General features: G+C 35.9%; 4 non-coding genes across 4 annotated transcripts; all 4 read right to left on the bottom strand.

The window, feature by feature from the left end:
* Positions 1 to 2272: 2272 nt before the first annotated feature.
* Positions 2273 to 2354, bottom strand: Trnas-gcu (transfer RNA serine (anticodon GCU)). Its single transcript has one exon. It is a non-coding gene; the product is annotated as a tRNA-Ser (tRNA).
* A 7632-nt stretch (positions 2355 to 9986) lies between these two features.
* On the bottom strand, positions 9987 to 10068 carry Trnas-gcu (transfer RNA serine (anticodon GCU)). Its single transcript has one exon. It is a non-coding gene; the product is annotated as a tRNA-Ser (tRNA).
* A 7631-nt stretch (positions 10069 to 17699) lies between these two features.
* On the bottom strand, positions 17700 to 17781 carry Trnas-gcu (transfer RNA serine (anticodon GCU)). The gene has a single exon. It is a non-coding gene; the product is annotated as a tRNA-Ser (tRNA).
* Positions 17782 to 25398: 7617 nt separating this feature from the next.
* Positions 25399 to 25480, bottom strand: Trnas-gcu (transfer RNA serine (anticodon GCU)). Its single transcript has one exon. It is a non-coding gene; the product is annotated as a tRNA-Ser (tRNA).
* Positions 25481 to 25756: the final 276 nt, after the last annotated feature.

Genomic DNA, 25756 nt, shown 5'->3' with positions numbered 1-25756 from the left:
AGTATTTGCTATTTGCGTCACTTTCAATCACCAAATTGGATTAATATCTCGGTATAACACCTCAAAACAATTTTATTTCTTAGTCACTTCATTGTTGTTCGAGTTCTTCCTATGTATTGATATCAAATGAATCTTTAGCGGTAAATTTTACAGAAAATAGAATCATTTTGTCTTGACATCTATACAATTCTTGGAAACTTTCTTTCTTTCTCTTCGTACTGTATAGGAGCGAGAATTCTTACTTTTATATTTTGCATTATCCACTAAGTGAGTTGTTCACTAAAATATTTTACTCTTTCCCTCAATAATAATAGATTTCACTCTACATACCTATTCATCATTACAAACATTATCTAATTTAAGTAAGTGCCTAATTTCTTCGTTGCATGTAGTTATTTTAGGATCGATCTCATAATGATGCACATGCATAACAAAATATTTTGCATACCAATATATAATTTGGAGGAATTTAAGATATAATCCATCCTGCACTGCCATAGTTCGCATAGTACCATTCTCTCTTGATCTCCAAAGATCGTAAATATTGCTATCAACTGTAATTATGAAGCTCTCGAATAGCAATATCATCGATACGTATGTGTTTGTTATGCTGATCAATTGCAGCTATTGTAACCACCTACCAAGGTAGTGCTATAACTCGTATTGGTCTCCACAATTGTTGCACACGGTATTAGTGGATCAGATACTGTTTTATATGCAACGTGCACTCCATAAAGTCGGCATTTGGATATAACTTCTAGAAACCTAAGATCGTTGTGTTCACCGAAAAGTCGTCTGACTACAAACGAAACAAGTGAAAATGGTTCTTGGATTTTGAGAGTGCTCCAGAAACAGCAGTTATGTAGACATTTTGGTGTTAACGTGTCTAAGTATAGCAGATTATATACAAAACTTAAAGAGGTTAAAGATAAACTTGCAAGTACGTTATTGGTTTTATTAATATTGGAGTACACAGGTATGGAATTAGTCGGCTCACAAATTATATTTTCCATGAAACTACCGCGATTCCATGAACGTTGTATTATTGTGAAACTTAATTTAACCCTAGCCCTCAGAATATAAGTGAACTGGAGAGAGTCCATTGCTTGTGCGCTATACATCTGGAAGGTATTACGTTCACATGTTCATACTTGATGTACCTGTGTACCTTTTAGAAGAAGAAATAAGTAGAAATTAGAAAGAATATGAAGAGGAATATCTATACCCCGGTCAACATAGACACCAATCTGATAAAATCAGATCTCCGCTGTCCTACGTGAAGATGTGACGACGACCACTGAAGAATGACATTCAGGTGACCATTAAATTAGCCAATGGAAATGCAACTTTCAAAAAATCTGAAAGTGAATCAAATCGTTCGATACACATTCATCCTTTTCACCCACGGTGCTCTTTCTCAAAACGCAAAGATATTAGACCTCATCTGACTGGTTGATAAAATTAGCAATTATGGTAATAGCATAGGTACCAGAATATGCCTTCTAAGCGATCGCTGTCAGATCTTCATTTGGTAACAGCGGAGATCTGATTTTAATCAGTTTGGTACACAGGTACTTAAAGTATGAACAGGTGAAAGGACAGCTACATAAACGAACATTTTCCCCGTCATTTCTTCTACACTTCTGATAACATCAGTTTCTTTGACCTTCTTAACATTAACCGCAATTGTAGATTGTTGTCCAAGACTATCCGAGTATACAAACGTACAGTCTCCTGTTACTTAAAATTTGACCATCGTTTTAATGGGTATTACACACACTTCTAGTAAACAGACACATACGCGTGTGCTTTGGTGCCGTTTTGGAATTTTGGAAACAACTCACCCCTTACCCTCCCAAACCTTAACTTGATCCCTTTTGCCTTGCTCGCAACCCTAAATGTTTCTGCTAATCGGCCGATTCGCGGCATTGATATTTGGCTACACTTCCCGCATGCATGTTAGCACTACTGGGACTTTATTTCAATGCCAAGAAATGTTGTTGTTTTTTTTTTCTCCTGTGGGAGATAAAATGTTCCACACGCACAAAAAGTACAACTCGATTATAAAGATGCAGCCGGAACAGGTCAATACACAAACCTGTCACAAACATGCACAAAACGTCAGTCCATTCAAGACACAAACCACCAAAAAAAATCATGGAGACATCATTAGGCGTGTTTTCTTTCTGACGTGACGATATCACATTACAATATTGATGAATACGGTTTGTAGTCATAACTAAAAGTTCTACACATCAGATAAAATGTATATCGACGAAGATGGGATTCGAACCCACGCGGGGAGACCCCAATGGATTAGCAGTCCATCGCCTTAACCACTCGGCCACCTCGTCCGGTGTATTTTGATGAGTACACTATTTATGTAGGGAGTGATCTATAGCTACCTGGCCTAAACCACACACAACTTTTGTCTGATATTCACGATTCAATATATGTCTTTTTCAGACAGAAAAAAATTCTAACCGTCGAACCATCCTAGCTCTAACTGATGTGCACATAAAGAACCTAGTGCATGATATTCTTTCAAAGAAGAAATATATATCTTCAGGTAAATTAAAACAATTCTCCTGGCTGGGAGAAAACTCAACATTACCCACCTACCCACCCAATAAACAGAAACAAATACATGGTCGGTCCCTTAGTGAGCAAGCATGTTCATATCAATGGATTGTTAGGCAAGGGAAAAAACTCGTACGAACATTCGTTGTATTCATCACTTCGGTAAGTATTACATCAGATAAGTGAATATCAGTTCCATTTTTTTTAAAGTTATAAAAATCAATGTTTTCTAACAGCAGAGCCGAGTGGCCGAGTGGTCTAAAGCGCTCTCCGTCACGGATCACTGCCATCTCACCTCTGTCTGCGTGGGTTCGAGTCTCGGGCTCGGCCAATGTGGACATGTGAGAAAGCTTGCCGGTAGCTTCTCGTGGGTCGGTGGTTCTTTCCGGGGTTTTCCCGGGTTCTTCCTCCACCATTAATACTGGCCGCCATGTATAGCCTATCTTGTGCTGAAAAATGGCGTTAAACCCTATAACAACAACAATAACAACTAACAGCAGAGTGGCGCAGTGGAAGCGTGCTGGGCCCATAACCCAGAGGTCCGTGGATCGAAACCACGCTCTGCTAATCACTTTTATTTGGTTTTTGTTTTTTGTTTTTAATTTTAAATTCATAACATCAAATTATCATTTATCTTCAGGCACAAAAATATAAATAAAAGGCACATTCAGTAAATATGTATCTGATTTCATATATAAAATGTGGGTCAATGTAATTTACTTTTCACGCTTCAATGACGGCTTTTTTGGTGCGAATTTGGACCTTCTACACCGTTCTAGCAATAATAAAATGTCAAATGTACATGCAGCTAAAGTGAAATATAACAAAAGGTCAAGGTAACATTACTTTCACCCTTAAGCCATGTATTTTGTTGAGATCCTATATAGAAGTTGATACATGCATGTAAAATATTAAGTTCTTTTCTTTGGCACTGTATCAATTATTGTAGAGAATTTAAAGGTACAGAAAACAATTTGTCAAGGACATGATACAAGCAAAAGAAAAACAATGTGGCATGTAATGATATAGCATTGGAACGTTCGACAGTGATCAGGTGGACAAGCCTCCCCGTGTTTCCCACCCCACCGCCGGCATCACCCTTCCCCACCCCCAGACAAAAATGAGTGTTTGTCTCCCTGGCCCTCACTAGCTGCTAAATCCCACAGTCAGCTTGCGGTCTTCTTTGCGCTCCCTGTGAAAAATACATACTGAACCACCCCTGCGATCCCACCCAAAAGTGCCGAAAAGTTTTGACCTCTGACATGACATTGCCATATTAAAAATGGAATTTATTTTGTTTCAATTTTTCGTTAATCCGTACAATATGTGCTCTTAAAAGGCAAATTTACACATTTCCAGTGATTACATGTTTCCAAACTTGATATCCTGCTCCGGAAGGAAACGGAGGCTGGTTCTCGAAAATTAAACTTTAGATGAGCCTGTAAAATAATTGTGGTGTATATGAATAGAGGTCATACAATTTGCTATCAATTTTGGGATACATAGTATTTCTTCAATTGGTCACGGTGGGGTTTGATTCTTTTGTGTCATTCTAAAGGTATACTTTCTATTATACAATTGTAAGTTTTCTGTATTTTTCGCTTTGATCTCAGGATTTGATTCACAAACAACGTCCTAAACACAAACAATTCCTGCCTTTATAAGTTATGTGAACATGAATATTTTCCAACCACATGAATTATCAGAATTTAAAATGAGAGGTTGTTCAAATACAGCCAGAAACATCGATATTCATGTTGACATTATATCAAATGTGTTCCCATGCACAAAAACATTTGTCTGTGAAACATATGGAGGACATTTAAGTGCTGCTTATTTAAGGACATGAAAAATAAGTCCCTTTCAACTTCATATTTAGAACAGTAGATAAACAGTTATCAAGGGTATAAGAATAATAATACTAATAATAATAATAATAATAATAATAATAATAATAATAATAAATTAAGAAGAATGGCACATTTGGTTGTGAAAGTCCCATCTGATATATGCTCCTTAGTAAAACGCAATCCTCCTTTCGGATTCGCCATTTATTCAATTGTTGCAGGAGGGGGTCAATCGTTTTTCTTTTGTCGAACCAAGGGAGGCAACTAATGGAACTAGAACGTTCATTATAAACAATTGATTAGGTAGTCAACTAATGCAGCTAAGAGGTTAGTGTTGTTGTTTCCATAAAATGTTTTACCGGGGTGTACTAGACTTTATGACTGCCTTAAATCCCAAACACGCCCATATATCATTGTCATAAATAAGATGTATCAATTATTTTCTACTACTCGATATCGGATTATTTTAAACAAGGAAATGTGTCTTTCTCAATGAAACAATATGTGACTTTGCATAATCCGATCGAGAGCTATCTGCAATGTGTTGTTCGATTCAAGCTACCCTGTCTATAATTACGGCAAATTGGACATTCAGTTATTTGTGAGACGCATTGACATCGAAAGACAAACTGACTGAAGAGAGTTTTGGAGTATGAATCTCTGGTCACAAGAAATCTACGTCAGCGCGGAATGAATAGATGTGATCATGTGACTAGCTTTAGAAATACGCCCTACCTATGCTTAGGACATAACAACTTTCACGATCCAATCAGTCAACGAAAAAACAAAATGTCTTTCTATGTAGTTGTGCCGAAAGTTTCAAATTTGTATGAGGTTACGTTGCCAAATAAAGAGTATAATCTAAAGTGGAATTGGCAGTGATAACTATGACTGTACTTCCTCATATTCTGACACTATTATTGTATAAATACGTCGCCTACCTGCACACGTTTCCGACGAAGAGATAGGTATCAAGATAAGAGAATACGGAGTGGAATTCCTATCTCCCATTCAGGATAGATACTACCCTAGAAATCGTGTGACAGACGTGACGCATTTTTGTTTTGGATATTTAATTTTGATTGTTTGTTATTTTTTAAATATTTATTATTTGTTATTTCATGTTTTATTTCGTATTCTAGAGAAATTATTTGTTACATTTTACAATACTTGCTGGTTTTACATCTTTTCTATTACTTAGGTTAAGAACATAGATTTGTAATATTATGTAAAATACAGTTTTCCAAAAGAGATAAAATCTTAGCCCTACAGTCGGAAGCATCAAACTGTAAGTGACCATTAGTTCGTTAAGTTATTGCATGATAATCAAGTAAAGGTGCGCTCTTTTTGTCTTGACCCGGGTCGCATGATGACAGATTGCACAGATTTCGTGTGCCACAAGTGTTGGAAACAGCGTCATGTTCCTAGGAAGTACAAAAGGCCAAGCTCTGACAATTGTGGAAATTTTCTTTATTTGTGTTCATGTGGGAAATATGACTTAAGAAATACAACTGCCTAAAGATGTTACATGCTAAATGATTAAATTGAAGAAATTAATTACCGAATTGCTGACCTTGCCACAAAGGAAGATAGATTGGGGATTCAAGTTGTAGAAGATGATGAACACGAGGTTGATGAAGTAATACAGGGTGCAGATGGTGAAGAAAGAGGTGATGAAACTGATCAAGAAAAAGCTTTTCACAGAGTCAACCATTCATACTGGTATCTCTTTTACGACAATTCGGGTTTGGTGACAGTTTTATTTAATGGATACAAATATTTTATATTGAAATTAGAAACAGTGTTAAATGCATTTAATGAAAGCCTTTTCAATTAAACATTCAGTCCTCCAAAGTTGCCCTATACTAACTATACTATATTTATTTGAAGCGGAACATTTAGGGCTCGCTATAATTATAAATTATTATGTCAATGTTGCTCTATTTCTATTGTCTAGCAGTACAAGTAAAGTCTTTCAACATGCCGATGGTACAACCATGACATTAGCAAAGAAAGAATCTATTAATCAATCATTTATTGTACTTGGTTTATATTGTAAAGGATCTGGTTCAAAAGGGAATAAAGAAAACAAACGGAACTTTTATTTAATTCATCAGGCAGTCTCTGTTGAATTCTGCAGACAGCTCCAATTTCAACATTGTGATCACGTTATCTTAATTTTGGGAACTAGTGCTGGAGCTCAGTTAGAATAACACTTTGTCTAAAATTAAAACTTATTACACAGAGGTGATACTAAATTGTATGACTTCTGTTCATGTATAGCACAAATGTTTTACTCGCTTTTAAGTAGCTTGATTGTCCGTAAACCAGCCGCTGTTTCCTTTTGGAGTAGGGTATTTTGTTTTGGAAACATTTACTCACTAGAAAAAATACATTTGCCACTCTAGTATCACCCTTAACGTTCAACTGGTATTATATATAGCATTACCGATAGAGAACAGCCTTATCAGAGAGAAGTTTTAATCGGAAAGAATGGTGTTAGATGCACACTGCATTTAACACTGTCTTTAATATCGGCTGAATAAAAATTTGACCAAATCCAAAATTTATGTGAATGAGACAAACTTTTGACTCTGTCAAAAACGTTGCTTTTATCAATTTTTAAGGTATATCCCTCGATGTTGTCCCTCTAGGTCATAGCAATGACATCCCCTACAGTGAATGTTGTATCAGCAATATCCCTTCAAATTATAGAGCATGTCTGAATTAGAGGCATAATTTTGGGTAATACCCATTTCAAACCATGAGCCATAACCCTCGTCAAAATAGTATCATCTACATTAAATAGTCTCATAGGTCGCCAATATTTCCAGCTTCTTTAGTCGCTCTTGGTGTTGTAAAAAATGATATTGTATCAAATCTCACTGTCCATGACGTAATTTATTCCTTGTTAACGATCTGAAGAAGAAAAAATCTCTAACAGGTTATCATATTCATAATTTAAAACGTTGTAAAATACAACTACTTTATCGATTTAACCAGACCAAAATATCTAATTTTAGACATTATATTTATAGCTGCATGTATTTTATCAACCCTTGTATGACAATACTCAAATACGTATCATCAGCAGGTACGGATGAATTTACCAAGATTAAAACTGATTCTTTACAACTCTCATCAACTGTGTTCGATAATTACAAAATACAATAAAACTTATAAATGCATTTTAATATTTGATTTTCATTTGAAACAAGTGAGCCAAAGTCATCAATGGATTCATTAATAACATTTCGCTTTTTTTGATATTTTTCAGGATTTGGAAAGTATTTGCTATTTGCGTCACTTTCAATCACCAAACTGGATTAAAATCTCGGTATAACACCTCAAAACAATTTTATTTCTTCGTCACTTCATTGTTGTTCGAGTTCTTCCTATGTATTGATATCAAATGAATCTTTAGCGGTAAATTTTACAGAAAATAGAATCATTTTGTCTTGACATCTATACAATTCTTGGAAACTTTCTTTCTTTCTCTTCGTACTGTATAGGAGCGAGAATTCTTACTTTTATATTTTGCATTATCCACTAAGTGAGTTGTTCACTAAAATATTTTACTCTTTCCCTCAATAATAATAGATTTCACTCTACATACCTATTCATCATTACAAACATTATCTAATTTAAGTAAGTGCCTAATTTCTTCGTTGCATGTAGTTATTTTAGGATCGATCTCATAATGATGTACATGCATAACAAAATATTTTGCATACCAATATATAATTTGGAGGAATTTAAGATATAATCCATCCTGCACTGCCATAGTTCGCATAGTACCATTCTCTCTTGATCTCCAAAGATCGTAAATATTGCTATCAACTGTAATTATGAAGCTCTCGAATAGCAATATCATCGATACGTATGTGTTTGTTATGCTGATCAATTGCAGCTATTGTAACCACCTACCAAGGTAGTGCTATAACTCGTATTGGTCTCCACAATTGTTGCACACGGTATTAGTGGATCAGATACTGTTTTATATGCAACGTGCACTCCATAAAGTCGGCATTTGGATATAACTTCTAGAAACCTAAGATCGTTGTGTTCACCGAAAAGTCGTCTGACTACAAACGAAACAAGTGAAAATGGTTCTTGGATTTTGAGAGTGCTCCAGAAACAGCAGTTATGTAGACATTTTGGTGTTAACGTGTCTAAGTATAGCAGATTATATACAAAACTTAAAGAGGTTAAAGATAAACTTGCAAGTACGTTATTGGTTTTATTAATATTGGAGTACACAGGTATGGAATTAGTCGGCTCACAAATTATATTTTCCATGAAACTACCGCGATTCCATGAACGTTGTATTATTGTGAAACTTAATTTAACCCTAGCCCTCAGAATATAAGTGAACTGGAGAGAGTCCATTGCTTGTGCGCTATACATCTGGAAGGTATTACGTTCACATGTTCATACTTGATGTACCTGTGTACCTTTTAGAAGAAGAAATAAGTAGAAATTAGAAAGAATATGAAGAGGAATATCTATACCCCGGTCAACATAGACACCAATCTGATAAAATCAGATCTCCGCTGTCCTACGTGAAGATGTGACGACGACCACTGAAGAATGACATTCAGGTGACCATTAAATTAGCCAATGGAAATGCAACTTTCAAAAAATCTGAAAGTGAATCAAATCGTTCGATACACATTCATCCTTTTCACCCACGGTGCTCTTTCTCAAAACGCAAAGATATTAGACCTCATCTGACTGGTTGATAAAATTAGCAATTATGGTAATAGCATAGGTACCAGAATATGCCTTCTAAGCGATCGCTGTCAGATCTTCATTTGGTAACAGCGGAGATCTGATTTTAATCAGTTTGGTACACAGGTACTTAAAGTATGAACAGGTGAAAGGACAGCTACATAAACGAACATTTTCCCCGTCATTTCTTCTACACTTCTGATAACATCAGTTTCTTTGACCTTCTTAACATTAACCGCAATTGTAGATTGTTGTCCAAGACTATCCGAGTATACAAACGTACAGTCTCCTGTTACTTAAAATTTGACCATCGTTTTAATGGGTATTACACACACTTCTAGTAAACAGACACATACGCGTGTGCTTTGGTGCCGTTTTGGAATTTTGGAAACAACTCACCCCTTACCCTCCCAAACCTTAACTTGATCCCTTTTGCCTTGCTCGCAACCCTAAATGTTTCTGCTAATCGGCCGATTCGCGGCATTGATATTTGGCTACACTTCCCGCATGCATGTTAGCACTACTGGGACTTTATTTCAATGCCAAGAAATGTTGTTGTATTTTTTTTTCTCCTGTGGGAGATAAAATGTTCCACACGCACAAAAAGTACAACTCGATTATAAAGATGCAGCCGGAACAGGTCAATACACAAACCTGTCACAAACATGCACAAAACGTCAGTCCATTCAAGACACAAACCACCAAAACAAATCATGGAGACATCATTAGGCGTGTTTTCTTTCTGACGTGACGATATCACATTACAATATTGATGAATACGGTTTGTAGTCATAACTAAAAGTTCTACACATCAGATAAAATGTATATCGACGAAGATGGGATTCGAACCCACGCGGGGAGACCCCAATGGATTAGCAGTCCATCGCCTTAACCACTCGGCCACCTCGTCCGGTGTATTTTGATGAGTACACTATTTATGTAGGGAGTGATCTATAGCTACCTGGCCTAAACCACACACAACTTTTGTCTGATATTCACGATTCAATATATGTCTTTTTCAGACAGAAAAAAATTCTAACCGTCGAACCATCCTAGCTCTAACTGATGTGCACATAAAGAACCTAGTGCATGATATTCTTTCAAAGAAGAAATATATATCTTCAGGTAAATTAAAACAATTCTCCTGGCTGGGAGAAAACTCAACATTACCCACCTACCCACCCAATAAACAGAAACAAATACATGGTCGGTCCCTTAGTGAGCAAGCATGTTCATATCAATGGATTGTTAGGCAAGGGAAAAAACTCGTACGAACATTCGTTGTATTCATCACTTCGGTAAGTATTACATCAGATAAGTGAATATCAGTTCCATTTTTTTTAAAGTTATAAAAATCAATGTTTTCTAACAGCAGAGCCGAGTGGCCGAGTGGTCTAAAGCGCTCTCCGTCACGGATCACTGCCATCTCACCTCTGTCTGCGTGGGTTCGAGTCTCGGGCTCGGCCAATGTGGACATGTGAGAAAGCTTGCCGGTAGCTTCTCGTGGGTCGGTGGTTCTTTCCGGGGTTTTCCCGGGTTCTTCCTCCACCATTAATACTGGCCGCCATGTATAGCCTATCTTGTGCTGAAAAATGGCGTTAAACCCTATAACAACAACAATAACAACTAACAGCAGAGTGGCGCAGTGGAAGCGTGCTGGGCCCATAACCCAGAGGTCCGTGGATCGAAACCACGCTCTGCTAATCACTTTTATTTGGTTTTTGTTTTTTGTTTTTAATTTTAAATTCATAACATCAAATTATCATTTATCTTCAGGCACAAAAATATAAATAAAAGGCACATTCAGTAAATATGTATCTGATTTCATATATAAAATGTGGGTCAATGTAATTTACTTTTCACGCTTCAATGACGGCTTTTTTGGTGCGAATTTGGACCTTCTACACCGTTCTAGCAATAATAAAATGTCAAATGTACATGCAGCTAAAGTGAAATATAACAAAAGGTCAAGGTAACATTACTTTCACCCTTAAGCCATGTATTTTGTTGAGATCCTATATAGAAGTTGATACATGCATGTAAAATATTAAGTTCTTTTCTTTGGCACTGTATCAATTATTGTAGAGAATTTAAAGGTACAGAAAACAATTTGTCAAGGACATGATACAAGCAAAAGAAAAACAATGTGGCATGTAATGATATAGCATTGGAACGTTCGACAGTGATCAGGTGGACAAGCCTCCCCGTGTTTCCCACCCCACCGCCGGCATCACCCTTCCCCACCCCCAGACAAAAATGAGTGTTTGTCTCCCTGGCCCTCACTAGCTGCTAAATCCCACAGTCAGCTTGCGGTCTTCTTTGCGCTCCCTGTGAAAAATACATACTGAACCACCCCTGCGATCCCACCCAAAAGTGCCGAAAAGTTTTGACCTCTGACATGACATTGCCATATTAAAAATGGAATTTATTTTGTTTCAATTTTTCGTTAATCCGTACAATATGTGCTCTTAAAAGGCAAATTTACACATTTCCAGTGATTACATGTTTCCAAACTTGATATCCTGCTCCGGAAGGAAACGGAGGCTGGTTCTCGAAAATTAAACTTTAGATGAGCCTGTAAAATAATTGTGGTGTATATGAATAGAGGTCATACAATTTGCTATCAATTTTGGGATACATAGTATTTCTTCAATTGGTCACGGTGGGGTTTGATTCTTTTGTGTCATTCTAAAGGTATACTTTCTATTATACAATTGTAAGTTTTCTGTATTTTTCGCTTTGATCTCAGGATTTGATTCACAAACAACGTCCTAAACACAAACAATTCCTGCCTTTATAAGTTATGTGAACATGAATATTTTCCAACCACATGAATTATCAGAATTTAAAATGAGAGGTTGTTCAAATACAGCCAGAAACATCGATATTCATGTTGACATTATATCAAATGTGTTCCCATGCACAAAAACATTTGTCTGTGAAACATATGGAGGACATTTAAGTGCTGCTTATTTAAGGACATGAAAAATAAGTCCCTTTCAACTTCATATTTAGAACAGTAGATAAACAGTTATCAAGGGTATAAGAATAATAATACTAATAATAATAATAATAATAATAATAATAATAATAATAATAATAATAAATTAAGAAGAATGGCACATTTGGTTGTGAAAGTCCCATCTGATATATGCTCCTTAGTAAAACGCAATCCTCCTTTCGGATTCGCCATTTATTCAATTGTTGCAGGAGGGGGTCAATCGTTTTTCTTTTGTCGAACCAAGGGAGGCAACTAATGGAACTAGAACGTTCATTATAAACAATTGATTAGGTAGTCAACTAATGCAGCTAAGAGGTTAGTGTTGTTGTTTCCATAAAATGTTTTACCGGGGTGTACTAGACTTTATGACTGCCTTAAATCCCAAACACGCCCATATATCATTGTCATAAATAAGATGTATCAATTATTTTCTACTACTCGATATCGGATTATTTTAAACAAGGAAATGTGTCTTTCTCAATGAAACAATATGTGACTTTGCATAATCCGATCGAGAGCTATCTGCAATGTGTTGTTCGATTCAAGCTACCCTGTCTATAATTACGGCAAATTGGACATTCAGTTATTTGTGAGACGCATTGACATCGAAAGACAAACTGACTGAAGAGAGTTTTGGAGTATGAATCTCTGGTCACAAGAAATCTACGTCAGCGCGGAATGAATAGATGTGATCATGTGACTAGCTTTAGAAATACGCCCTACCTATGCTTAGGACATAACAACTTTCACGATCCAATCAGTCAACGAAAAAACAAAATGTCTTTCTATGTAGTTGTGCCGAAAGTTTCAAATTTGTATGAGGTTACGTTGCCAAATAAAGAGTATAATCTAAAGTGGAATTGGCAGTGATAACTATGACTGTACTTCCTCATATTCTGACACTATTATTGTATAAATACGTCGCCTACCTGCACACGTTTCCGACGAAGAGATAGGTATCAAGATAAGAGAATACGGAGTGGAATTCCTATCTCCCATTCAGGATAGATACTACCCTAGAAATCGTGTGACAGACGTGACGCATTTTTGTTTTGGATATTTAATTTTGATTGTTTGTTATTTTTTAAATATTTATTATTTGTTATTTCATGTTTTATTTCGTATTCTAGAGAAATTATTTGTTACATTTTACAATACTTGCTGGTTTTACATCTTTTCTATTACTTAGGTTAAGAACATAGATTTGTAATATTATGTAAAATACAGTTTTCCAAAAGAGATAAAATCTTAGCCCTACAGTCGGAAGCATCAAACTGTAAGTGACCATTAGTTCGTTAAGTTATTGCATGATAATCAAGTAAAGGTGCGCTCTTTTTGTCTTGACCCGGGTCGCATGATGACAGATTGCACAGATTTCGTGTGCCACAAGTGTTGGAAACAGCGTCATGTTCCTAGGAAGTACAAAAGGCCAAGCTCTGACAATTGTGGAAATTTTCTTTATTTGTGTTCATGTGGGAAATATGACTTAAGAAATACAACTGCCTAAAGATGTTACATGCTAAATGATTAAATTGAAGAAATTAATTACCGAATTGCTGACCTTGCCACAAAGGAAGATAGATTGGGGATTCAAGTTGTAGAAGATGATGAACACGAGGTTGATGAAGTAATACAGGGTGCAGATGGTGAAGAAAGAGGTGATGAAACTGATCAAGAAAAAGCTTTTCACAGAGTCAACCATTCATACTGGTATCTCTTTTACGACAATTCGGGTTTGGTGACAGTTTTAGTTAATGGATACAAATATTTTATATTGAAATTAGAAACAGTGTTAAATGCATTTAATGAAAGCCTTTTCAATTAAACATTCAGTCCTCCAAAGTTGCCCTATACTAACTATACTATATTTATTTGAAGCGGAACATTTAGGGCTCGCTATAATTATAAATTATTATGTCAATGTTGCTCTATTTCTATTGTCTAGCAGTACAAGTAAAGTCTTTCAACATGCCGATGGTACAACCATGACATTAGCAAAGAAAGAATCTATTAATCAATCATTTATTGTACTTGGTTTATATTGTAAAGGATCTGGTTCAAAAGGGAATAAAGAAAACAAACGGAACTTTTATTTAATTCATCAGGCAGTCTCTGTTGAATTCTGCAGACAGCTCCAATTTCAACATTGTGATCACGTTATCTTAATTTTGGGAACTAGTGCTGGAGCTCAGTTAGAATAACACTTTGTCTAAAATTAAAACTTATTACACAGAGGTGATACTAAATTGTATGACTTCTGTTCATGTATAGCACAAATGTTTTACTCGCTTTTAAGTAGCTTGATTGTCCGTAAACCAGCCGCTGTTTCCTTTTGGAGTAGGGTATTTTGTTTTGGAAACATTTACTCACTAGAAAAAATACATTTGCCACTCTAGTATCACCCTTAACGTTCAACTGGTATTATATATAGCATTACCGATAGAGAACAGCCTTATCAGAGAGAAGTTTTAATCGGAAAGAATGGTGTTAGATGCACACTGCATTTAACACTGTCTTTAATATCGGCTGAATAAAAATTTGACCAAATCCAAAATTTATGTGAATGAGACAAACTTTTGACTCTGTCAAAAACGTTGCTTTTATCAATTTTTAAGGTATATCCCTCGATGTTGTCCCTCTAGGTCATAGCAATGACATCTCCTACAGTGAATGTTGTATCAGCAATATCCCTTCAAATTATAGAGCATGTCTGAATTAGAGGCATAATTTTGGGTAATACCCATTTCAAACCATGAGCCATAACCCTCGTCAAAATAGTATCATCTACATTAAATAGTCTCATAGGTCGCCAATATTTCCAGCTTCTTTAGTCGCTCTTGGTGTTGTAAAAAATGATATTGTATCAAATCTCACTGTCCATGACGTAATTTATTCCTTGTTAACGATCTGAAGAAGAAAAAATCTCTAACAGGTTATCATATTCATAATTTAAAACGTTGTAAAATACAACTACTTTATCGATTTAACCAGACCAAAATATCTAATTTTAGACATTATATTTATAGCTGCATGTATTTTATCAACCCTTGTATGACAATACTCAAATACGTATCATCAGCAGGTACGGATGAATTTACCAAGATTAAAACTGATTCTTTACAACTCTCATCAACTGTGTTCGATAATTACAAAATACAATAAAACTTATAAATGCATTTTAATATTTGATTTTCATTTGAAACAAGTGAGCCAAAGTCATCAATGGATTCATTAATAACATTTCGCTTTTTTTGATATTTTTCAGGATTTGGAAAGTATTTGCTATTTGCGTCACTTTCAATCACCAAACTGGATTAAAATCTCGGTATAACACCTCAAAACAATTTTATTTCTTCGTCACTTCATTGTTGTTCGAGTTCTTCCTATGTATTGATATCAAATGAATCTTTAGCGGTAAATTTTACAGAAAATAGAATCATTTTGTCTTGACATCTATACAATTCTTGGAAACTTTCTTTCTTTCTCTTCGTACTGTATAGGAGCGAGAATTCTTACTTTTATATTTTGCATTATCCACTAAGTGAGTTGTTCACTAAAATATTTTACTCTTTCCCTCAATAATAATAGATTTCACTCTACATACCTATTCATCATTACAAACATTATCTAATTTAAGTAAGTGCCTAATTTCTTCGTTGCATGTAGTTATTTTAGGATCGATCTCATAATGATGTACATGCATAACAAAATATTTTGCATACCAATATATAATTTGGAGGAATTTAAGATATAATCCATCCTGCACTGCCATAGTTCGCATAGTACCATTCTCTCTTGATCTCCAAAGATCGTAAATATTGCTATCAACTGTAATTATGAAGCTCTCGAATAGCAATATCATCGATACGTATGTGTTTGTTATGCTGATCAATTGCAGCTATTGTAACCACCTACCAAGGTAGTGCTATAACTCGTATTGGTCTCCACAATTGTTGCACACGGTATTAGTGGATCAGATACTGTTTTATATGCAACGTACACTCCATAAAGTCGGCATTTGGATATAACTTCTAGAAACCTAAGATCGTTGTGTTCACCGAAAAGTCGTCTGACTACAAACGAAACAAGTGAAAATGGTTCTTGGATTTTGAGAGTGCTCCAGAAACAGCAGTTATGTAGACATTTTGGTGTTAACGTGTCTAAGTATAGCAGATTATATACAAAACTTAAAGAGGTTAAAGATAAACTTGCAAGTACGTTATTGGTTTTATTAATATTGGAGTACACAGGTATGGAATTAGTCGGCTCACAAATTATATTTTCCATGAAACTACCGCGATTCCATGAACGTTGTATTATTGTGAAACTTAATTTAACCCTAGCCCTCAGAATATAAGTGAACTGGAGAGAGTCCATTGCTTGTGCGCTATACATCTGGAAGGTATTACGTTCACATGTTCATACTTGATGTACCTGTGTACCTTTTAGAAGAAGAAATAAGTAGAAATTAGAAAGAATATGAAGAGGAATATCTATACCCCGGTCAACATAGACACCAATCTGATAAAATCAGATCTCCGCTGTCCTACGTGAAGATGTGACGACGACCACTGAAGAATGACATTCAGGTGACCATTACATTAGCCAATGGAAATGCAACTTTCAAAAAATCTGAAAGTGAATCAAATCGTTCGATACACATTCATCCTTTTCACCCACGGTGCTCTTTCTCAAAACGCAAAGATATTAGACCTCATCTGACTGGTTGATAAAATTAGCAATTATGGTAATAGCATAGGTACCAGAATATGCCTTCTAAGCGATCGCTGTCAGATCTTCATTTGGTAACAGCGGAGATCTGATTTTAATCAGTTTGGTACACAGGTACTTAAAGTATGAACAGGTGAAAGGACAGCTACATAAACGAACATTTTCCCCGTCATTTCTTCTACACTTCTGATAACATCAGTTTCTTTGACCTTCTTAACATTAACCGCAATTGTAGATTGTTGTCCAAGACTATCCGAGTATACAAACGTACAGTCTCCTGTTACTTAAAATTTGACCATCGTTTTAATGGGTATTACACACACTTCTAGTAAACAGACACATACGCGTGTGCTTTGGTGCCGTTTTGGAATTTTGGAAACAACTCACCCCTTACCCTCCCAAACCTTAACTTGATCCCTTTTGCCTTGCTCGCAACCCTAAATGTTTCTGCTAATCGGCCGATTCGCGGCATTGATATTTGGCTACACTTCCCGCATGCATGTTAGCACTACTGGGACTTTATTTCAAGAAATGTTGTTGTTTTTTTTTTCTCCTGTGGGAGATAAAATGTTCCACACGCACAAAAAGTACAACTCGATTATAAAGATGCAGCCGGAACAGGTCAATACACAAACCTGTCACAAACATGCACAAAACGTCAGTCCATTCAAGACACAAACCACCAAAAAAAATCATGGAGACATCATTAGGCGTGTTTTCTTTCTGACGTGACGATATCACATTACAATATTGATGAATACGGTTTGTAGTCATAACTAAAAGTTCTACACATCAGATAAAATGTATATCGACGAAGATGGGATTCGAACCCACGCGGGGAGACCCCAATGGATTAGCAGTCCATCGCCTTAACCACTCGGCCACCTCGTCCGGTGTATTTTGATGAGTACACTATTTATGTAGGGAGTGATCTATAGCTACCTGGCCTAAACCACACACAACTTTTGTCTGATATTCACGATTCAATATATGTCTTTTTCAGACAGAAAAAAATTCTAACCGTCGAACCATCCTAGCTCTAACTGATGTGCACATAAAGAACCTAGTGCATGATATTCTTTCAAAGAAGAAATATATATCTTCAGGTAAATTAAAACAATTCTCCTGGCTGGGAGAAAACTCAACATTACCCACCTACCCACCCAATAAACAGAAACAAATACATGGTCGGTCCCTTAGTGAGCAAGCATGTTCATATCAATGGATTGTTAGGCAAGGGAAAAAACTCGTACGAACATTCGTTGTATTCATCACTTCGGTAAGTATTACATCAGATAAGTGAATATCAGTTCCATTTTTTTTAAAGTTATAAAAATCAATGTTTTCTAACAGCAGAGCCGAGTGGCCGAGTGGTCTAAAGCGCTCTCCGTCACGGATCACTGCCATCTCACCTCTGTCTGCGTGGGTTCGAGTCTCGGGCTCGGCCAATGTGGACATGTGAGAAAGCTTGCCGGTAGCTTCTCGTGGGTCGGTGGTTCTTTCCGGGGTTTTCCCGGGTTCTTCCTCCACCATTAATACTGGCCGCCATGTATAGCCTATCTTGTGCTGAAAAATGGCGTTAAACCCTATAACAACAACAATAACAACTAACAGCAGAGTGGCGCAGTGGAAGCGTGCTGGGCCCATAACCCAGAGGTCCGTGGATCGAAACCACGCTCTGCTAATCACTTTTATTTGGTTTTTGTTTTTTGTTTTTAATTTTAAATTCATAACATCAAATTATCATTTATCTTCAGGCACAAAAATATAAATAAAAGGCACATTCAGTAAATATGTATCCGATTTCATATATAAAATGTGGGTCAATGTAATTTATTTTTCACGCTTCAATGACGGCTTTTTTGGTGCGAATTTGGACCTTCTACACCGTTCTAGCAATAATAAAATGTCAAATGTACATGCAGCTAAAGTGAAATATAACAAAAGGTCAAGGTAACATTACTTTCACCCTTAAGCCATGTATTTTGTTGAGATCCTATATAGAAGTTGATACATGCATGTAAAATATTAAGTTCTTTTCTTTGGCACTGTATCAATTATTGTAGAGAATTTAAAGGTACAGAAAACAATTTGTCAAGGACATGATACAAGCAAAAGAAAAACAATGTGGCATGTAATGATATAGCATTGGAACGTTCGACAGTGATCAGGTGGACAAGCCTCCCCGTGTTTCCCACCCCACCGCCGGCATCACCCTTCCCCACCCCAAGACAAAAATGAGTGTTTGTCTCCCTGGCCCTCACTAGCTGCTAAATCCCACAGTCAGCTTGCGGTCTTCTTTGCGCTCCCTGTGAAAAATACATACTGAACCACCCCTGCGATCCCACCCAAAAGTGCCGAAAAGTTTTGACCTCTGACATGACATTGCCATATTAAAAATGGAATTTATTTTGTTTCAATTTTTCGTTAATCCGTACAATATGTGCTCTTAAAAGGCAAATTTACACATTTCCAGTGATTACATGTTTCCAAACTTGATATCCTGCTCCGGAAGGAAACGGAGGCTGGTTCTCGAAAATTAAACTTTAGATGAGCCTGTAAAATAATTGTGGTGTATATGAATAGAGGTCATACAATTTGCTATCAATTTTGGGATACATAGTATTTCTTCAATTGGTCACGGTGGGGTTTGATTCTTTTGTGTCATTCTAAAGGTATACTTTCTATTATACAATTGTAAGTTTTCTGTATTTTTCGCTTTGATCTCAGGATTTGATTCACAAACAACGTCCTACACAAACAATTCCTGCCTTTATAAGTTATGTGAACATGAATATTTTCCAACCACATGAATTATCAGAATTTAAAATGAGAGGTTGTTCAAATACAGCCAGAAACATCGATATTCATGTTGACATTATATCAAATGTGTTCCCATGCACAAAAACATTTGTCTGTGAAACATATGGAGGACATTTAAGTGCTGCTTATTTAAGGACATGAAAAATAAGTCCCTTTCAACTTCATATTTAGAACAGTAGATAAACAGTTATCAAGGGTATAAGAATAATAATAATAATAATAATAATAATAATAATAATAATAAATTAAGAAGAATGGCACATTTGGTTGTGAAAGTCCCATCTGATATATGCTCCTTAGTAAAACGCAATCCTCCTTTCGGATTCGCCATTTATTCAATTGTTGCAGGAGGGGGTCAATCGTTTTTCTTTTGTCGAACCAAGGGAGGCAACTAATGGAACTAGAACGTTCATTATAAACAATTGATTAGGTAGTCAACTAATGCAGCTAAGAGGTTAGTGTTGTTGTTTCCATAAAATGTTTTACCGGGGTGTACTAGACTTTATGACTGCCTTAAATCCCAAACACGCCCATATATCATTGTCATAAATAAGATGTATCAATTATTTTCTACTACTCGATATCGGATTATTTTAAACAAGGAAATGTGTCTTTCTCAATGAAACAATATGTGACTTTGCATAATCCGATCGAGAGCTATCTGCAATGTGTTGTTCGATTCAAGCTACCCTGTCTATAATTACGGCAAATTGGACATTCAGTTATTTGTGAGACGCATTGACATCGAAAGACAAACTGACTGAAGAGAGTTTTGGAGTATGAATCTCTGGTCACAAGAAATCTACGTCAGCGCGGAATGAATAGATGTGATCATGTGACTAGCTTTAGAAATACGCCCTACCTATGCTTAGGACATAACAACTTTCACGATCCAATCAGTCAACGAAAAAACAAAATGTCTTTCTATGTAGTTGTGCCGAAAGTTTCAAATTTGTATGAGGTTACGTTGCCAAATAAAGAGTATAATCTAAAGTGGAATTGGCAGTGATAACTATGACTGTACTTCCTCATATTCTGACACTATTATTGTATAAATACGTCGCCTACCTGCACACGTTTCCGACGAAGAGATAGGTATCAAGATAAGAGAATACGGAGTGGAATTCCTATCTCCCATTCAGGATAGATACTACCCTAGAAATCGTGTGACAGACGTGACGCATTTTTGTTTTGGATATTTAATTTTGATTGTTTGTTATTTTTTAAATATTTATTATTTGTTATTTCATGTTTTATTTCGTATTCTAGAGAAATTATTTGTTACATTTTACAATACTTGCTGGTTTTACATCTTTTCTATTACTTAGGTTAAGAACATAGATTTGTAATATTATGTAAAATACAGTTTTCCAAAAGAGATAAAATCTTAGCCCTACAGTCGGAAGCATCAAACTGTAAGTGACCATTAGTTCGTTAAGTTATTGCATGATAATCAAGTAAAGGTGCGCTCTTTTTGTCTTGACCCGGGTCGCATGATGACAGATTGCACAGATTTCGTGTGCCACAAGTGTTGGAAACAGCGTCATGTTCCTAGGAAGTACAAAAGGCCAAGCTCTGACAATTGTGGAAATTTTCTTTATTTGTGTTCATGTGGGAAATATGACTTAAGAAATACAACTGCCTAAAGATGTTACATGCTAAATGATTAAATTGAAGAAATTAATTACCGAATTGCTGACCTTGCCACAAAGGAAGATAGATTGGGGATTCAAGTTGTAGAAGATGATGAACACGAGGTTGATGAAGTAATACAGGGTGCAGATGGTGAAGAAAGAGGTGATGAAACTGATCAAGAAAAAGCTTTTCACAGAGTCAACCATTCATACTGGTATCTCTTTTACGACAATTCGGGTTTGGTGACAGTTTTATTTAATGGATACAAATATTTTATATTGAAATTAGAAACAGTGTTAAATGCATTTAATGAAAGCCTTTTCAATTAAACATTCAGTCCTCCAAAGTTGCCCTATACTAACTATACTATATTTATTTGAAGCGGAACATTTAGGGCTCGCTATAATTATAAATTATTATGTCAATGTTGCTCTATTTCTATTGTCTAGCAGTACAAGTAAAGTCTTTCAACATGCCGATGGTACAACCATGACATTAGCAAAGAAAGAATCTATTAATCAATCATTTATTGTACTTGGTTTATATTGTAAAGGATCTGGTTCAAAAGGGAATAAAGAAAACAAACGGAACTTTTATTTAATTCATCAGGCAGTCTCTGTTGAATTCTGCAGACAGCTCCAATTTCAACATTGTGATCACGTTATCTTAATTTTGGGAACTAGTGCTGGAGCTCAGTTAGAATAACACTTTGTCTAAAATTAAAACTTATTACACAGAGGTGATACTAAATTGTATGACTTCTGTTCATGTATAGCACAAATGTTTTACTCGCTTTTAAGTAGCTTGATTGTCCGTAAACCAGCCGCTGTTTCCTTTTGGAGTAGGGTATTTTGTTTTGGAAACATTTACTCACTAGAAAAAATACATTTGCCACTCTAGTATCACCCTTAACGTTCAACTGGTATTATATATAGCATTACCGATAGAGAACAGCCTTATCAGAGAGAAGTTTTAATCGGAAAGAATGGTGTTAGATGCACACTGCATTTAACACTGTCTTTAATATCGGCTGAATAAAAATTTGACCAAATCCAAAATTTATGTGAATGAGACAAACTTTTGACTCTGTCAAAAACGTTGCTTTTATCAATTTTTAAGGTATATCCCTCGATGTTGTCCCTCTAGGTCATAGCAATGACATCTCCTACAGTGAATGCTGTATCAGCAATATCCCTTCAAATTATAGAGCATGTCTGAATTAGAGGCATAATTTTGGGTAATACCCATTTCAAACCATGAGCCATAACCCTCGTCAAAATAGTATCATCTACATTAAATAGTCTCATAGGTCGCCAATATTTCCAGCTTCTTTAGTCGCTCTTGGTGTTGTAAAAAATGATATTGTATCAAATCTCACTGTCCATGACGTAATTGATTCCTTGTTAACGATCTGAAGAAGAAAAAATCTCTAACAGGTTATCATATTCATAATTTAAAACGTTGTAAAATACAACTACTTTATCGATTTAACCAGACCAAAATATCTAATTTTAGACATTATATTTATAGCTGCATGTATTTTATCAACCCTTGTATGACCCTACTCAAATACGTATCATCAGCAGGTACGGATGAATTTACCAAGATTAAAACTGATTCTTTACAACTCTCATCAACTGTGTTCGATAATTACAAAATACAATAAAACTTATAAATGCATTTTAATATTTGATTTTCATTTGAAACAAGTGAGCCAAAGTCATCAATGGATTCATTAATAACATTTCGCTTTTGTTGATATTTTTCAGGATTTGGAAAGTATTTGCTATTTGCGTCACTTTCAATCACCAAACTGGATTAAAATCTCGGTATAACACCTCAAAACAATTTTATTTCTTAGTCACTTCATTGTTGTTCGAGTTCTTCCTATGTATTGATATCAAATGAATCTTTAGCGGTAAATTTTACAGAAAATAGAATCATTTTGTCTTGACATCTATACAATTCTTGGAAACTTTCTTTCTTTCTCTTCGTACTGTATAGGAGCGAGAATTCTTACTTTTATATTTTGCATTATCCACTAAGTGAGTTGTTCACTAAAATATTTTACTCTTTCCCTCAATAATAATAGATTTCACTCTACATACCTATTCATCATTACAAACATTATCTAATTTAAGTAAGTGCCTAATTTCTTCGTTGCATGTAGTTATTTTAGGATCGATCTCATAATGATGTACATGCATAACAAAATATTTTGCATACCAATATATAATTTGGAGGAATTTAAGATATAATCCATCCTGCACTGCCATAGTTCGCATAGTACCATTCTCTCTTGATCTCCAAAGATCGTAAATATTGCTATCAACTGTAATTATGAAGCTCTCGAATAGCAATATCATCGATACGTATGTGTTTGTTATGCTGATCAATTGCAGCTATTGTAACCACCTACCAAGGTAGTGCTATAACTCGTATTGGTCTCCACAATTGTTGCACACGGTATTAGTGGATCAGATACTGTTTTATATGCAACGTGCACTCCATAAAGTCGGCATTTGGATATAACTTCTAGAAACCTAAGATCGTTGTGTTCACCGAAAAGTCGTCTGACTACAAACGAAACAAGTGAAAATGGTTCTTGGATTTTGAGAGTGCTCCAGAAACAGCAGTTATGTAGACATTTTGGTGTTAACGTGTCTAAGTATAGCAGATTATATACAAAACTTAAAGAGGTTAAAGATAAACTTGCAAGTACGTTATTGGTTTTATTAATATTGGAGTACACAGGTATGGAATTAGTCGGCTCACAAATTATATTTTCCATGAAACTACCGCGATTCCATGAACGTTGTATTATTGTGAAACTTAATTTAACCCTAGCCCTCAGAATATAAGTGAACTGGAGAGAGTCCATTGCTTGTGCGCTATACATCTGGAAGGTATTACGTTCACATGTTCATACTTTATGTACCTGTGTACCTTTTAGAAGAAGAAATAAGTAGAAATTAGAAAGAATATGAAGAGGAATATCTATACCCCGGTCAACATAGACACCAATCTGATAAAATCAGATCTCCGCTGTCCTAGGTGAAGATGTGACGACGACCACTGAAGAATGACATTCAGGTGACCATTACATTAGCCAATGGAAATGCAACTTTCAAAAAATCTGAAAGTGAATCAAATCGTTCGATACACATTCATCCTTTTCACCCACGGTGCTCTTTCTCAAAACGCAAAGATATTAGACCTCATCTGACTGGTTGATAAAATTAGCAATTATGGTAATAGCATAGGTACCAGAATATGCCTTCTAAGCGATCGCTGTCAGATCTTCATTTGGTAACAGCGGAGATCTGATTTTAATCAGTTTGGTACACAGGTACTTAAAGTATGAACAGGTGAAAGGACAGCTACATAAACGAACATTTTCCCCGTCATTTCTTCTACACTTCTGATAACATCAGTTTCTTTGACCTTCTTAACATTAACCGCAATTGTAGATTGTTGTCCAAGACTATCCGAGTATACAAACGTACAGTCTCCTGTTACTTAAAATTTGACCATCGTTTTAATGGGTATTACACACACTTCTAGTAAACAGACACATACGCGTGTGCTTTGGTGCCGTTTTGGAATTTTGGAAACAACTCACCCCTTACCCTCCCAAACCTTAACTTGATCCCTTTTGCCTTGCTCGCAACCCTAAATGTTTCTGCTAATCGGCCGATTCGCGGCATTGATATTTGGCTACACTTCCCGCATGCATGTTAGCACTACTGGGACTTTATTTCAATGCCAAGAAATGTTGTTGTTTTTTTTTTCTCCTGTGGGAGATAAAATGTTCCACACGCACAAAAAGTACAACTCGATTATAAAGATGCAGCCGGAACAGGTCAATACACAAACCTGTCACAAACATGCACAAAACGTCAGTCCATTCAAGACACAAACCACCAAAAAAAATCATGGAGACATCATTAGGCGTGTTTTCTTTCTGACGTGACGATATCACATTACAATATTGATGAATACGGTTTGTAGTCATAACTAAAAGTTCTACACATCAGATAAAATGTATATCGACGAAGATGGGATTCGAACCCACGCGGGGAGACCCCAATGGATTAGCAGTCCATCGCCTTAACCACTCGGCCACCTCGTCCGGTGTATTTTGATGAGTACACTATTTATGTAGGGAGTGATCTATAGCTACCTGGCCTAAACCACACACAACTTTTGTCTGATATTCACGATTCAATATATGTCTTTTTCAGACAGAAAAAAATTCTAACCGTCGAACCATCCTAGCTCTAACTGATGTGCACATAAAGAACCTAGTGCATGATATTCTTTCAAAGAAGAAATATATATCTTCAGGTAAATTAAAACAATTCTCCTGGCTGGGAGAAAACTCAACATTACCCACCTACCCACCCAA

This window comes from Sinohyriopsis cumingii, unplaced genomic scaffold (assembly GCF_028554795.1).
Source record: "Sinohyriopsis cumingii isolate HCF-2022 unplaced genomic scaffold, ASM2855479v2 utg002914l, whole genome shotgun sequence".
Classification (NCBI taxonomy): domain Eukaryota; kingdom Metazoa; phylum Mollusca; class Bivalvia; order Unionida; family Unionidae; genus Sinohyriopsis; species Sinohyriopsis cumingii.
Note: the sequence above shows the minus strand (reverse complement) of the source record. Positions and strands in the feature narration are given on the sequence as shown.